This window comes from Serinus canaria, chromosome 2 (genome assembly GCF_022539315.1).
Source record: "Serinus canaria isolate serCan28SL12 chromosome 2, serCan2020, whole genome shotgun sequence".
Taxonomy (NCBI): domain Eukaryota; kingdom Metazoa; phylum Chordata; class Aves; order Passeriformes; family Fringillidae; genus Serinus; species Serinus canaria.
In genome coordinates, this window is record NC_066315.1 from 126285017 (window position 1) to 126297297 (window position 12281).

Genomic DNA, 12281 nt, shown 5'->3' on the forward strand with positions numbered 1-12281 from the left:
TTTCACTAATGTAATTTTTTCCTCAGTCGATAAATCACCAAGAGAAGTTTGTAGATTGTGTTCCCACGATCATGGACTCTAATATAATGATGGCATCAGGTATAATAGATCAAGAGATTACTGAAAATTCAACTTTGTTTTACTGAATTTTTTAAAATTTGTCAAACTAGCACATTCAAGATTATCTTTTGCACTGATTTACCTTTTACTTAAAAAAATATAATCTATATTTGCTTAGAAGGTGCATGTAAATATCAAAAAATTGCATTGATTTCAGCCCTATCTAGGTTGTCTTAATCACATTATTTTTTCCCCACAAAACCAATAATGAAACATGAGCTTCGCTTAAGAGGGTGATTCCAAGACTAAGAATTTACAAGTTTGAATAAGGAATGAGTCATATAAAATTAATGCTCAGCCATGGGATTCTTGAACACATAAAACTTTTTGTCATCTGCTGAGATTGCACGGCCAGATTAATGTATGTGGAAGGATTTGCTTACACTCTGAGTTGTATGATTTGTTAATAAATATATGAACAAACGTGGCCATGTGCAATTCTTACAACATTCCTGCAGCTCAAGCTTTGAAAATATATCCAGAAAAAAAAATAATGACAATATTTAAAATTACTGTAGAACTACATCTGAGAACTTGCTCTGGTGTAATAAAAATTTTGTTTGTATAATGATACTGATTATTTATTTCAAGGACAAACTTTGTAGAGGGTAAGAAAACTATTAATATTTTAAACTCAGAGAGAAGGTTACTACGATATTTCAGACCACTACAAATACTCTTACATGGTAATAAATCCAAAAATTACAAGCCCCTTTGTATTTCCTTGTGGCTAAATCCATATGCAGAATTAATTCTAACCAAACCAAAGGTGGCATGCCAAGATCAAAACATTTGTATTTTAGTCTTCCACTCTTTAGTGCTGGAAAGAACAAATTACCAAGTTCATAGTACCATGCCTCTTATCCAAAGATCTTGGTGTGCTTCATAAACTTTAATTAAGCTTCACAGCATGACTACCAGTCAGGCAGAAATCTTATCATTTTCAGAGAAAGGGTGGCAAGGCCTTCATTCCTTGCACCATTGCTCAGACTACATGCTTCATTTTCTCTGACGTGATGTATTGTGGAAAAATATATAATAGCAAAGCATAAGGCCCCAGCAAAAGTGCCTAACATCTATTAGCTTAACTATTTTTTGCTTTTATTTCTTACTTTTTTGATAATACCTTTCATGGACTTGTATTTTTAAGTTTACTATGCAATTTGTGTATGTATATCTAAGTTGATTTTTTTAATTAGGAAGAGTTTTAATTTAGGTTGCATTTTCCTCTAGAATCAGCTGTAGCAAATATATGTGAGAAGAACACAGAGAGTCTACACAGATTTTTAAATTAATTGCTAGAGCAGTTGTACTTCTCAGAGCACAAATCCTTTTTTGCCCACATTTGCATGCATGTAAAGCAATACAACCAAATCTTCTTTTGGGATACCAGAACCCCTCAATAAAAGAGCACCTTATAATTAAGTGATTCTTTTCCTTCTTCAGAGTGTGCCTAAATATTTATGCTTCTTTTGAATACAATGCTATAAAACAAGCCACCAAAGTGAGAGGGATATATTCACTAGCTTTTTGCTAATTGCTGTTGCAATTTTAGTGGTCTTGTGATACTTCTGGTCAAACATGTGTTCATCTGGATACAAGCCATTTGAACTGAAGTTTGCTATAAATAAGAAAAACACATTTATGAAATGCTGGATTTAAACCAAAGTGCAAGTACCTTGAAAGAGACACTAAATTATGAAGTATATGTGATCAGCTTTCCTAGGTATCCATGGCTGAGAGCAACAATTAAAAAATATATCTGAAATGTAGCATGTGCAGCTCAGTCAATAAAATATAAATCAGAATAAATACTGTACACTGTGAAAACTTTTCAACAAATTGTAATATTTGATAAGCTAATGAAAAATTCCACAGGACTGTTCTTAAAGCATGGAGATGGGAGTAAAAATACAAAGCCCACAGAAAAAATAATTTGTGATAAAGAGGGTCAAAGTATTTCACAAAAATATTGAGAGACTACATATTGTCCCAATTTACTTGAGGTAAATGTTAGCATTTAAAATTTAAATCTTATCTCATTTACTTGAGATGATGTTAGCATTTAAAATTGAACTGTAAGGCAGTGTTTTCTTCAAAGCCAAAACAAAATAGGAGCCGGTAGCATTTCTGTTTTAATAGAGCAGGTTTTCTCAAAGGACAGTATAAGCATTGCTATAGTTCCAGTTAGCCCAGAATTACTTCATGGGCTCTCCTGGTGGCAAAAGGTCAGGTTCAATTGCAAGAGATGTCTGTATCTGTGACCCTCCACGGTGTTGTTCAGTGACAAGGCAGAGACAGAAAAAGTTCCTTTTCTCATATTTTCATGGCAGTACATGTATTTCAATGTTGATTAAAATGTTATCTGTAAGAATTTTTAGCTTACATGTATTATTGCAGTATCTTCTGAGAAGGAATATGTATGCAAATCTGTGTCTGTATGTTTGCTTACAGGTTTTTTTTCTCTTATGAAAACTAATAACTTGAAGCTGTAATTGCTAAATTTTATCTATATGTATCTTATATCTATATCTATCTATGTTATCTATAAAGCTAGGTATATCAGCTTTAATCAATCACAAATTTTTTTCTGGCAGGATGTATTTAACTTTAATCTCATTACAATGTAGCAGAATCTATGAAGTAAAAAATGTCAGCAAAAGAGTGAATCTATATTTTTCATTCCATGACCTACAAAGTTTACTTTATAATGGAGCTCATGGTTGTCACAAAAACCTCTTCATTGCCTTTCTCCCGCCTGCGGAGAAGTGTCCAGAAGTGTCACTTTGGGCTCCGCAGCGCTGCGGACGGACAGAACTCGCTGCAGCCCGATCGCCGCAGTGAGACGCTGCCTGCCGGGACTGTCCCTGCGCAGGGACAGCGGAGGGGCCAGGCTCGCCCAGTGCCAGCCGAGCACTCCCAGCCCTCCTGCTGCAGCAGCCACAGCCTGCCAGGCCGGGCACACGCCCCTCCTGGCTGCTGCCAGGCTCGGCGCTGGGATAGGGAGTGCTGGCTCAGCTGCTTTGCTGATGGATGGGGATGAGCTGGCAGCGGCAGCGGCCGTGCGGGAGCGGGCCGGGCTGGGCTGCGCGCCCGGCTCAGCGGCACCGCCCGGCCCTGCCCGCGCCCCGGCACAGCGCCGGGCCCAGCACGCCAGCCTTCCCCTGCACAAGTGCCACTACCTCCCTTCCAGTAACACCTGCCTTCATATAACTAGGGGAAAAAAAATGAAAAAAGAAACATCTTCCCCAGTCCTTCATTTACTTAGTTTTATGACATGAACGTTTTCTGTTCTCAGGTATCTTAGGTTACATGATATACTTTGCCAAAGCATAATTTTATATATGGGCCATTCACTTCAGAGTTGGATTTGATGGTCCTTGTGGGTCCCTTCTAACTCACGTTCTGTGATATATGAGTATCATAATACTGTGATCATGAGTATTATGAGTTTTTATTTTAAAATTCTTTTGCATGCTAATGGAATGATTGCTTTCAGTCCACAGCTTCTGAACTGAAAAATTTACATCTCCAGATTCTACACATGTGCTAGATACCAGTTTAGCCTCTTTACAGATTTATTTGACCCTCATAAGACCATTTGGTTGCTGAAGAGATAATAAGAAATAATTAATAATTTTAAAATCTGTAAATTTTAAAAATACTTAAGAACATGCTGTCATGGCAATAACTGCTTGTGATAGCAGCTCCTAAAAATACTCCTGAATTTATTATACAACTAGCATAGACATGATTCCCAAAAGAACCATTTCAGAGAGTACTTCTGAGGGCCTAGTGCCAGTGCATTAATGATTTTGGTGCTATAAAATCACTGGAAGAGAGTCTCTGTTATGGATAGAGACATTTCCTTTGCGGTGAAGGAAAGTCTAACTGATTTTCATGATCAAACCTTTCATGGTTTCTTGGAAAATCTGGTACCAAACAAAAGTATATATTAAGGGAAGTCTCCCCACATTGTAATTTTTTACCAACAATAGTAAACTTTCATCTATTTCTATTAACAATGTCTTTAAAATCAGGTCAGATTTTAATCAACTGTTTCCAAAACAGTTGATTCATAATTTAAACTCACAATAACACTAACCTGTAATATTCAGGGAATTCTGCTGCTTTATTGACATACAGGATAAAGAAAAAAATTGAGATCTCATTTAAAAAATTGGCTCCAAAGGGGTATTCCAATGTTCGCCTGGAGGAGTATGGCATAATTTGAATGTGATTTTTATGTGCAGAGATGGAGTTTCAAAGCAAGGAATATAACTCCTCACTAAATCATCATGAGTGCTTCACTTGTAAAAAGCTGCTTGCCTGAGCATTCTGTCAGCAGCTTAGTTATGTCCTTCTGCCTGACAGATGTGGAATAGTGTGTAACAATGCCGGTGTAGCATGAGCTTACTCAGCACTTTGCTGATGGCAAAGCGCAGTAAGAGGAGAGCTGTCACAAAGTATCCTGAGACAAAATGGAAACTATGGCTCAGATTAGTGCCAGATACATCCATCCTACATTCTTACATTGTTAAATGGAAGCAGCATTTCAGGCAACCGTTGAAATGTCTCACAAGATTTAACCTGAGAAATTAGTTGGTTTTTCATACTTCAGAGAAAAGGAAAGTTTAAATTTCAATATTTTCTTATTCATCAATCAAGGACATCAGCAATTCCAATTGCTAATCAACTGCTTCCAGAACAGCAGGGAACAACACAATCGCCTTTTTCATAGAGTAACTGCCACAGCAAAGCCACTGCTGTATTTCATTGGAAATACAATACAGGAAAATGTGTCTTTGGAAACCAGGCTACAGATCTTCCAGGTACTGCTAGGACATTAAGAATCAACAGTACTAGCAGGTTGTCAGTGGGCTATTTCAATATTTATCAAGGCCTTCTACATTAACAACTGGAAGAGAACCCAGTCACCAAAAATGTAGTTTACCAAAAGCAAGAGCAACAGTTTGCACTGGCTGTGGAAACAATAGTTATACTCCATTGAAGGTTGAATTATTTCACAAACTAAACACCCCTCCCATAAATTGTTTGAATTGGCATTGCTTAACAACAGATTGAATTTACCACTGTACAGGTATCAGGAAAATGCAGAAATTGCACTTTTGAAGCACATGTCCTAGGCATCTATGTTAAAATGAGATAACTGGGTTCAGAGGTAGTGATTTCTCTAATGAGACCATGAAAGGAGTCTAACTTGTTTAGATGAAGACACATCTATATTTGTTTAGGTTATTCACATATCAGACTCTACAAGAAAAGAAAAAGAAAGTCAGTGGATACTTAAGAGAATGGGACTTTGCTGAAAAGCAAAAAACTTAAAACTGTAGGTGATTTTAATGAGCCCATTGCTTAGACTTATTCAGCACATTGAATGAGAAGCGTATAGGAGCCAAAACCACAAACAAACAAAAAGCAAAAATAAACTAACAAAAATCCAAAACACACCCAAAAAACCCACCACATACACAGCCCTTATGGTTGATATTATACTGAGAAAAGCCCCAGATAAAACTGAAAATAGAATCTGACAATTTATTTGACAAACTGCTGCTTCTACTCCTGTTCTCAAAGAAACTATTGATGGTCAATTAAAGAGCTTTAGGGTTTACTAAAACAGCATATAGGTACAGGTTATAACTATAAAGAAAGAGATCTCCCTGCTTTTCAGTGCTGTGACATGCTTACATATCCAAGCCTTTCCATGGGCAAACTGTGCTGGCATTTGCTGTCACAGGCACTTGAACTAGATGATCCTTCTAAGTAATTTCCAACTGAAATATTTTAGTTTTAAAAACTTTTTAGAAGGAACACAGGGCTTTCAATGAATACTCAAACAGTAGATATTTGAGACCCCCAAGGAGTCAACAGAAAGAACAGCAAAACTCATTTCCTGCTCCTTGGAAAATCAGAACAATACAGTCCTAAAAACAAAGACAAACCTCCTGTAAAGGGCACACAAACACCAAGAAACACAAGCACACAGAGACATTGTGAATACACTTAGCTAGAATAGCATTACAGAGCAACATTAGCTGACCTCTTCTGGGCCAAGAGGCTTCAAAAATACTCTGAGACACCTGTCAGTGACAAATCTACAACTCATGTCCCTTAAGTAATGCCCAAGTTCATGCAACATATCCTTTTCCTGCTCCTCCAGCTGTTTTATTGCTTCTGTCAGCTGTCGAGGCTCAGGTGGTGGTGCTTCAGGCAGCACTTCCAATGGGTGCCAAGCTTAAATAAATAAAAACATTTTATCAAATTGATGAAATTGCAAGCACATGAAAAGTCTAGTGCAAGCACATGAAAAATGACTGACAGAAAATTACCACCAAGCCAAATATTGTATGAGCTGTCAACTTATGGTGGTGAAGTTTTATTTTTAGAATACACTCACCTGCACTGGTTTTTGATGCAGGGGATTGAGCTGCTTCCTTCATTAATTAAGTCCTTCAAAATAATCTTTCAGCAAGGTAGGCCACAGGACTTTGAAAACTTCTTTGTGATCTTTATTCCACAATGCTTTTATCAAAATCACGAAGAAAAAAGACATTTCAGATATAAGGCTACACAATTTTTTAATATTTTTTTTCCAAAAGAACAAGTCCCTCAATTAAACTGAATACTCATCTGGAAAAGACAAGCTATGAAAAGTTATCTTCTTCACCCTAGAAAGTTAGATTTTCATAGTATGGCACAATAAAATACCTTCTTTAAGAAACACCTTCTAGATTTTAAACTCTGTGAAAAAATAAGATAAACCAATGACAAAGATGTGAGATTCTCCACTCCCAAGGCTGCTTATTTTGTATTTACCTGTTTTGCTGTCCTTTAACTTGAATATTTATGTCTGCTACAGAGGGAACAGGAACATTTCAGCAGGGAAGTACTGGCTTTTTGGTAAGGTGTTTTGGGTTCTTTTAAATTTTATTTTCAACAATTTAAATAAGCTGTCTCAAGTCATGTACTTCCAAATTGCACTCTGCTTTTCCTCTTTGGTAAGAAAAGGTATGGAAGGAATTTCAAACCTTAATTTTGAAAGCATTTATTAACAGTATTAAAACTTCTGTTACTGAGAAAAAATAGTCAGAGCAGCACATTCATATTTTGAACACCTGCCTTAAATGCACACCCTCAGATGTCTAGAAAGTTCAGCATGTTCTCTTAATAAAATTTTTTTTAAGAAATGCAATTAAAAAATTATTTCCAAGATATCCTTCAAGAGATGTGTTTCATCAAACTGCCACAGAACTTAGCACCTTTCCCTTGCTGGTTATCCTTGCTTTGCAAGACTATGTGGCTTCCAAGCTGTTCTGCCACTGATCAAGACAGGAAACATGCATAAAAATATCCCCCTGTTCAGGATAGAGTTTCTTTGGCAAAGGCAGCACAAACCCTCTCATACAAGCCTTGGCACCAAGGGGAAGGGAAGGATAGAGCCATTTAAATAAGGATAAATAAGGTCCCCAGGGGCTAAGAGTGAATGTGTCAACAAGTGTCTAGTCTTCAAGACTTCATGCATTTCCTGTAGAGGCCATAAAAGAAATACCTGATTCAGAGAAATGTATGTAGGTCTGAATTTTCTTTACTCTTTGTAAAGTTCTTCAGGGATTTAGACAGTAACACTTAAATGGTTCTGTCTTTCTGGCACTTCCTCTCCAGGCTGAAATTTATGAGTACACTGAAAGAGACTTCTCTTTAATCTCTTTCTTGTCCTCTTAATCTCTCTGTGCTGACCTGAAGTTAAGAAACACAGATTGTGACCAACTAATGTAAAAGCTGATCAGCAGTTACTTTGGCTTTCCTCTCAAATGCAAATTCGATAATATACCAAGAGAGAAATAATATCTGAGTTATTATTTTAAAATACTTTTCATGTCTTCTAACTCTGACACAATCATTAATAGCAATTTATGGCAAATAATTACCAAAGATGATAATAATTTTATCATCAGTTGTTCTACTAAAAAGTCATGTGTTCTTCTCTAGCACTACAAAATGTACATGAATACTTAAAACTGCATCAAATAAACATCTCTATTAAAAATTGAAATACCAAATGATCTCTTGGAATGTGCTTGTGTATGAGGGATAGTCACTAAAAATATACTGACATGTAAAAGCTTCTATCCATAGATTTATAATACAGATGGCACCTTAAATTAGCCTTTGTATATTTTAAAGGGATTCTATGAAAAATAAGAAATGTAGATCATAACATTTTCTATACTTATATTCTACAAGTAGTTGAGGAACACACAGAAGAAAAATCTGTCTTCGAGTGCGTTTAATAAAGCTGATTATTTAAACAGCAGTTTGAAAAGATGTGTCAAGCTGCTCATCTGAGATGCCACATTCACATCCTCATGAGTATCAAAACACAGCTGAAGCCTTTTCAAGTGCGGATTTGAATGACAACAGTGACATCGAGCGGCCATTGTTAAACGCTGCTGTGTATTGGCACCAAAGCCCTGCTGCGGTGGCAATGCCAAGGTGCAGACAATGGAGTGGCACACAGTGGAGGGTCAGCTCACACTGCTTGTACAGCAGCTACAGATGCATCACAGATTGTCAGCGTGCAATTTAAGTTCACAATTTGCTCTCTTGGGCAGCAGGAGAGGCAGATCACAGTCAGTGATTCAATGAACCACTCGTGGTTTTGGTGCTCACTAAATCACGTTCCTAATATGTTGATTCTTTCTTCACTGCCTTCCTAGTGCCCATTGCCACACTGAGACAGGATTTATGCTAAAAATTCTCCATCCTTTTTACTTCTCTATTTTTTCATTAGTGTTTCATTTCTACGTTTAAAAATGCTGCTCACACATTTAGGCTGTGTGTAGCCTTAGCTGTGAGTGCAGACACCTTCCATCAGGGACAAACTTCAGAAACCACTGGAACTCTTCACAGGTTTGAGTGCAAACATGGCTCTCATTCAGAGCACATCTCAGTAACACATTCTCTGCTCAAACACACTTCCACATCATGCCCTGCATCTGCAGGCTGCGCCTTCAACAGGAAGCTCTCATCAGTATCTAGAGCTATACTGAGGGAACATATTAAGAGTCCAATGCAAAGACTTTGATCTTCAGATTTCGAGGAGGGAGTGGTCTTTTGTCTGTATGACATGTAAAAGCTTCTTCATATGGTATGAGATTTTGGAGGAACTGAACAATAATTCAGAAAAGAAAAACCTTTTTACTATTGTAATACAGCCCATATGGAAAAGTAACCCCCTTCTCAAATTCATATGGCATGCCCAAAACACCCTGTTTCACTGGCTGGTTGTTTTCTTGTTCTGATGTTCCCAAGTCGTTATTGCCTGATATGCTACATTGGAAATAAATTATTTGTACAGGATTTCTGTAAGAAAACTAATTGAATACTAAAGTAATGGATATTTACAATTGGGTTTAAGCAGATGAAAAACACAGCAGACTTTGGTGAGTACACAGGGGGCTGAAGTATCACAAGACCTTCTGCAACTGACAGGATTCCAGCACAGACCTGCAGCAGTGCTGGAGCACCTCAGTGCACTGACAGACACAGCCAGCACAGGAAGCAAGGGAGATGTCTCTCAAGCCCCTAAAGAATGTACAAAGATGTAAAAGGATAGCAGCTGGGCCCAAAACATAGCTTGTATTTATAAATGTTTGGAGGAACAGAGGAGGCCCATGGAATGGGAGAATAATAAGTATCTGTTAAGGGACCCAGGATAATACTTGATGAGAAGGTATAAATCTGTACATTGAGTAAAAAGATCATTTAAATAATGTAGCATAAGTTGTGTTGCTAAGAAGAGATTTCAGTAATGAGATTTAATTACAAAAGGACAAAGGATGTACAATTGTATTAAATTATGTGGGACATAAGCACGATGCAAATGGTATGGAATAAGGCATGGAGATTGTGTTGAGTGTGGCAGGGATGGAGTCAACCTTCCCATGGCAGCTGTCAGTGCTGTGCTTTGTACCTCTACTAGAAAGGTGTCAGTGTCACACACAAGTGTTTTGGCTACTCCTGAGCACTGCTCCCACAGCATCAAGGTTGTGTCTCCAACATCCCCCCACACCCCTAAAGACCAGTAGGCTGGGGGTGGGCAAGAGGCTGGGAGAGGACAAAGCCAGGACAGCTGACTCAAGCTGACCAAGGAGATATTCCATACCAAATAACATTGTACTCAGCAATAAAACTAAGGGAAAGAAGAAGGAACAGGGGCATTTGCCATTTAGGTGTTTATTTTCCAGAGAATCCACTACACATACCAAAACCCTATATCCCAGTCATTGGCTGGATATCACCTGCTCATGAGAAGTAGAGAATAGATCTTTTTATTCCCCTTTGCTTCCCTGTGCAGCCTTTCCTTTTTCTTTATTAAACTGCTTTCATATCAGCATATGAACTCTTCTTCATTCTACATTCTTCCCCTGGGCCCTGCTGAGGAATGCAGTGATAGAACAGCTGGGTGGGCACCTGGAGAGAATCAAGGTCATCCCACCACTACCTTATACAGCACAAAATCAGCTCCTCCCAGCCAGCCCTTCCCTGTGAAAACATTACACAAAAGAACTTCTGAAAGGTCACAGCCCAATTACAGCCCAATTATTCTTCTATATGTGTCTTTCTAGGACTCTTAGTTATTTCCATCAATAAAGCAATTAATCATCTGTATTATTTGTCTGACACCAAAACAGACTGCTGCAAAGGTATCCAAAAAGCTTAGAAGGAGGCATCTACTCTGCAACAGGATAAAAATAAATTCTCAATTTGTACTCCAAAATGTTCAATGGCCATGATTTTCAAAAAAGTATGAGACAGATATCACAAAAGGCTGATAATTCTGTTTTACTTGTCAGGCAGACATAGCACATAGAAAGCAAACAGTTTTAGAAGTGCAACATATGATGATATACATTCATAAGCACAGAAGTTTTTAGTGAGCTGAACATCTTACATAAGCCAACCTAAAGCTATTATCTACTTCCTGTCAGTCTAAGCTGACAGTCTTATTAAAAAGAATTGGACAGCTAGCAGTTGCAAAATAAATGAATAATCAGGACACTGGAAGATATTTTTTAAATATCAAGTGCTCAAAACTCATCTTACCTGTCCTCCTCCTCGCTATTTTCTCCCTCTTTCCCATCTATCTCTTGTACTCTTCAATTATCTTTGATCAATTTAGACACTATTTAAGAAAACAGAATATATCTTTTGGGTTGTTTGTGTTATTTGAAATAAAAATATTTCTAACCCAAGCTTAAGCCTTTAAATCCTACTTCTATGCTAGAGATGAAAAGGATTCACATCCTGCATATTTCCTCTTTTATTTGCCTATGTGTACAGCAGAACTACTACAATAGAAATGCCTTCAGCTTGAAGGTCATGTTCTAAACTAATTTGTATTTGATACTCTTAAAAGGTACTTTATAAAACTCTTGAAAACTTGGCTTCAATAAATTCACTGAGATATGAATCAATACTAGAGTTTTTCACTTATTGAAAATATTTACACAGAAATGTATTTCCAGTTTGCCAAATCATACACAATTTTTCTTTTTCCTTCAAGACCACAAGGTGGCAGGTGAAACATACAGTAATACTAACAACATACTTGAAAGAATACAGTAGAAAAGTGGTATGCAGTTCTACCAGATCACCACACATGAATACTCAGTTTTAAGAACCAGTCTAAGTCTTTTGTAGGAGTTTGCCTTTTTCAGTCCAAGGTCTTTGCATTGGAAAAGGAACAAGATGTGCAAGCATCTTATTAACAAGAAAGGATTATTCTTTTTAATATACAAGCATATCAAGGCATTCTAAGAGACAGTGGGCCTTGTTACCCACAGAATGATCAGAGTGAACTCCAGCAAATTTCTTCCAGGACTTTCATTTAGCCATAAGAACTAGATGACCATCACGTATGCAGCTGTGGTGTGCTAAAGCTTCATTTTAGTGAAAAGTTATTAGGAGGTTTTCTTAAGCATGAAACTGTATTTCAAAATGGAAAAATAAGGAATCTGGCACTGTTTTGCTTCACCATGGAAGTTCTGAGTCTGTTCATACTTAAGCCTTTAAGTCTGAGTACAATGAAAAGATTTTCACTTATCTCACATATTTCTAAATTCAGCAGATTCAGG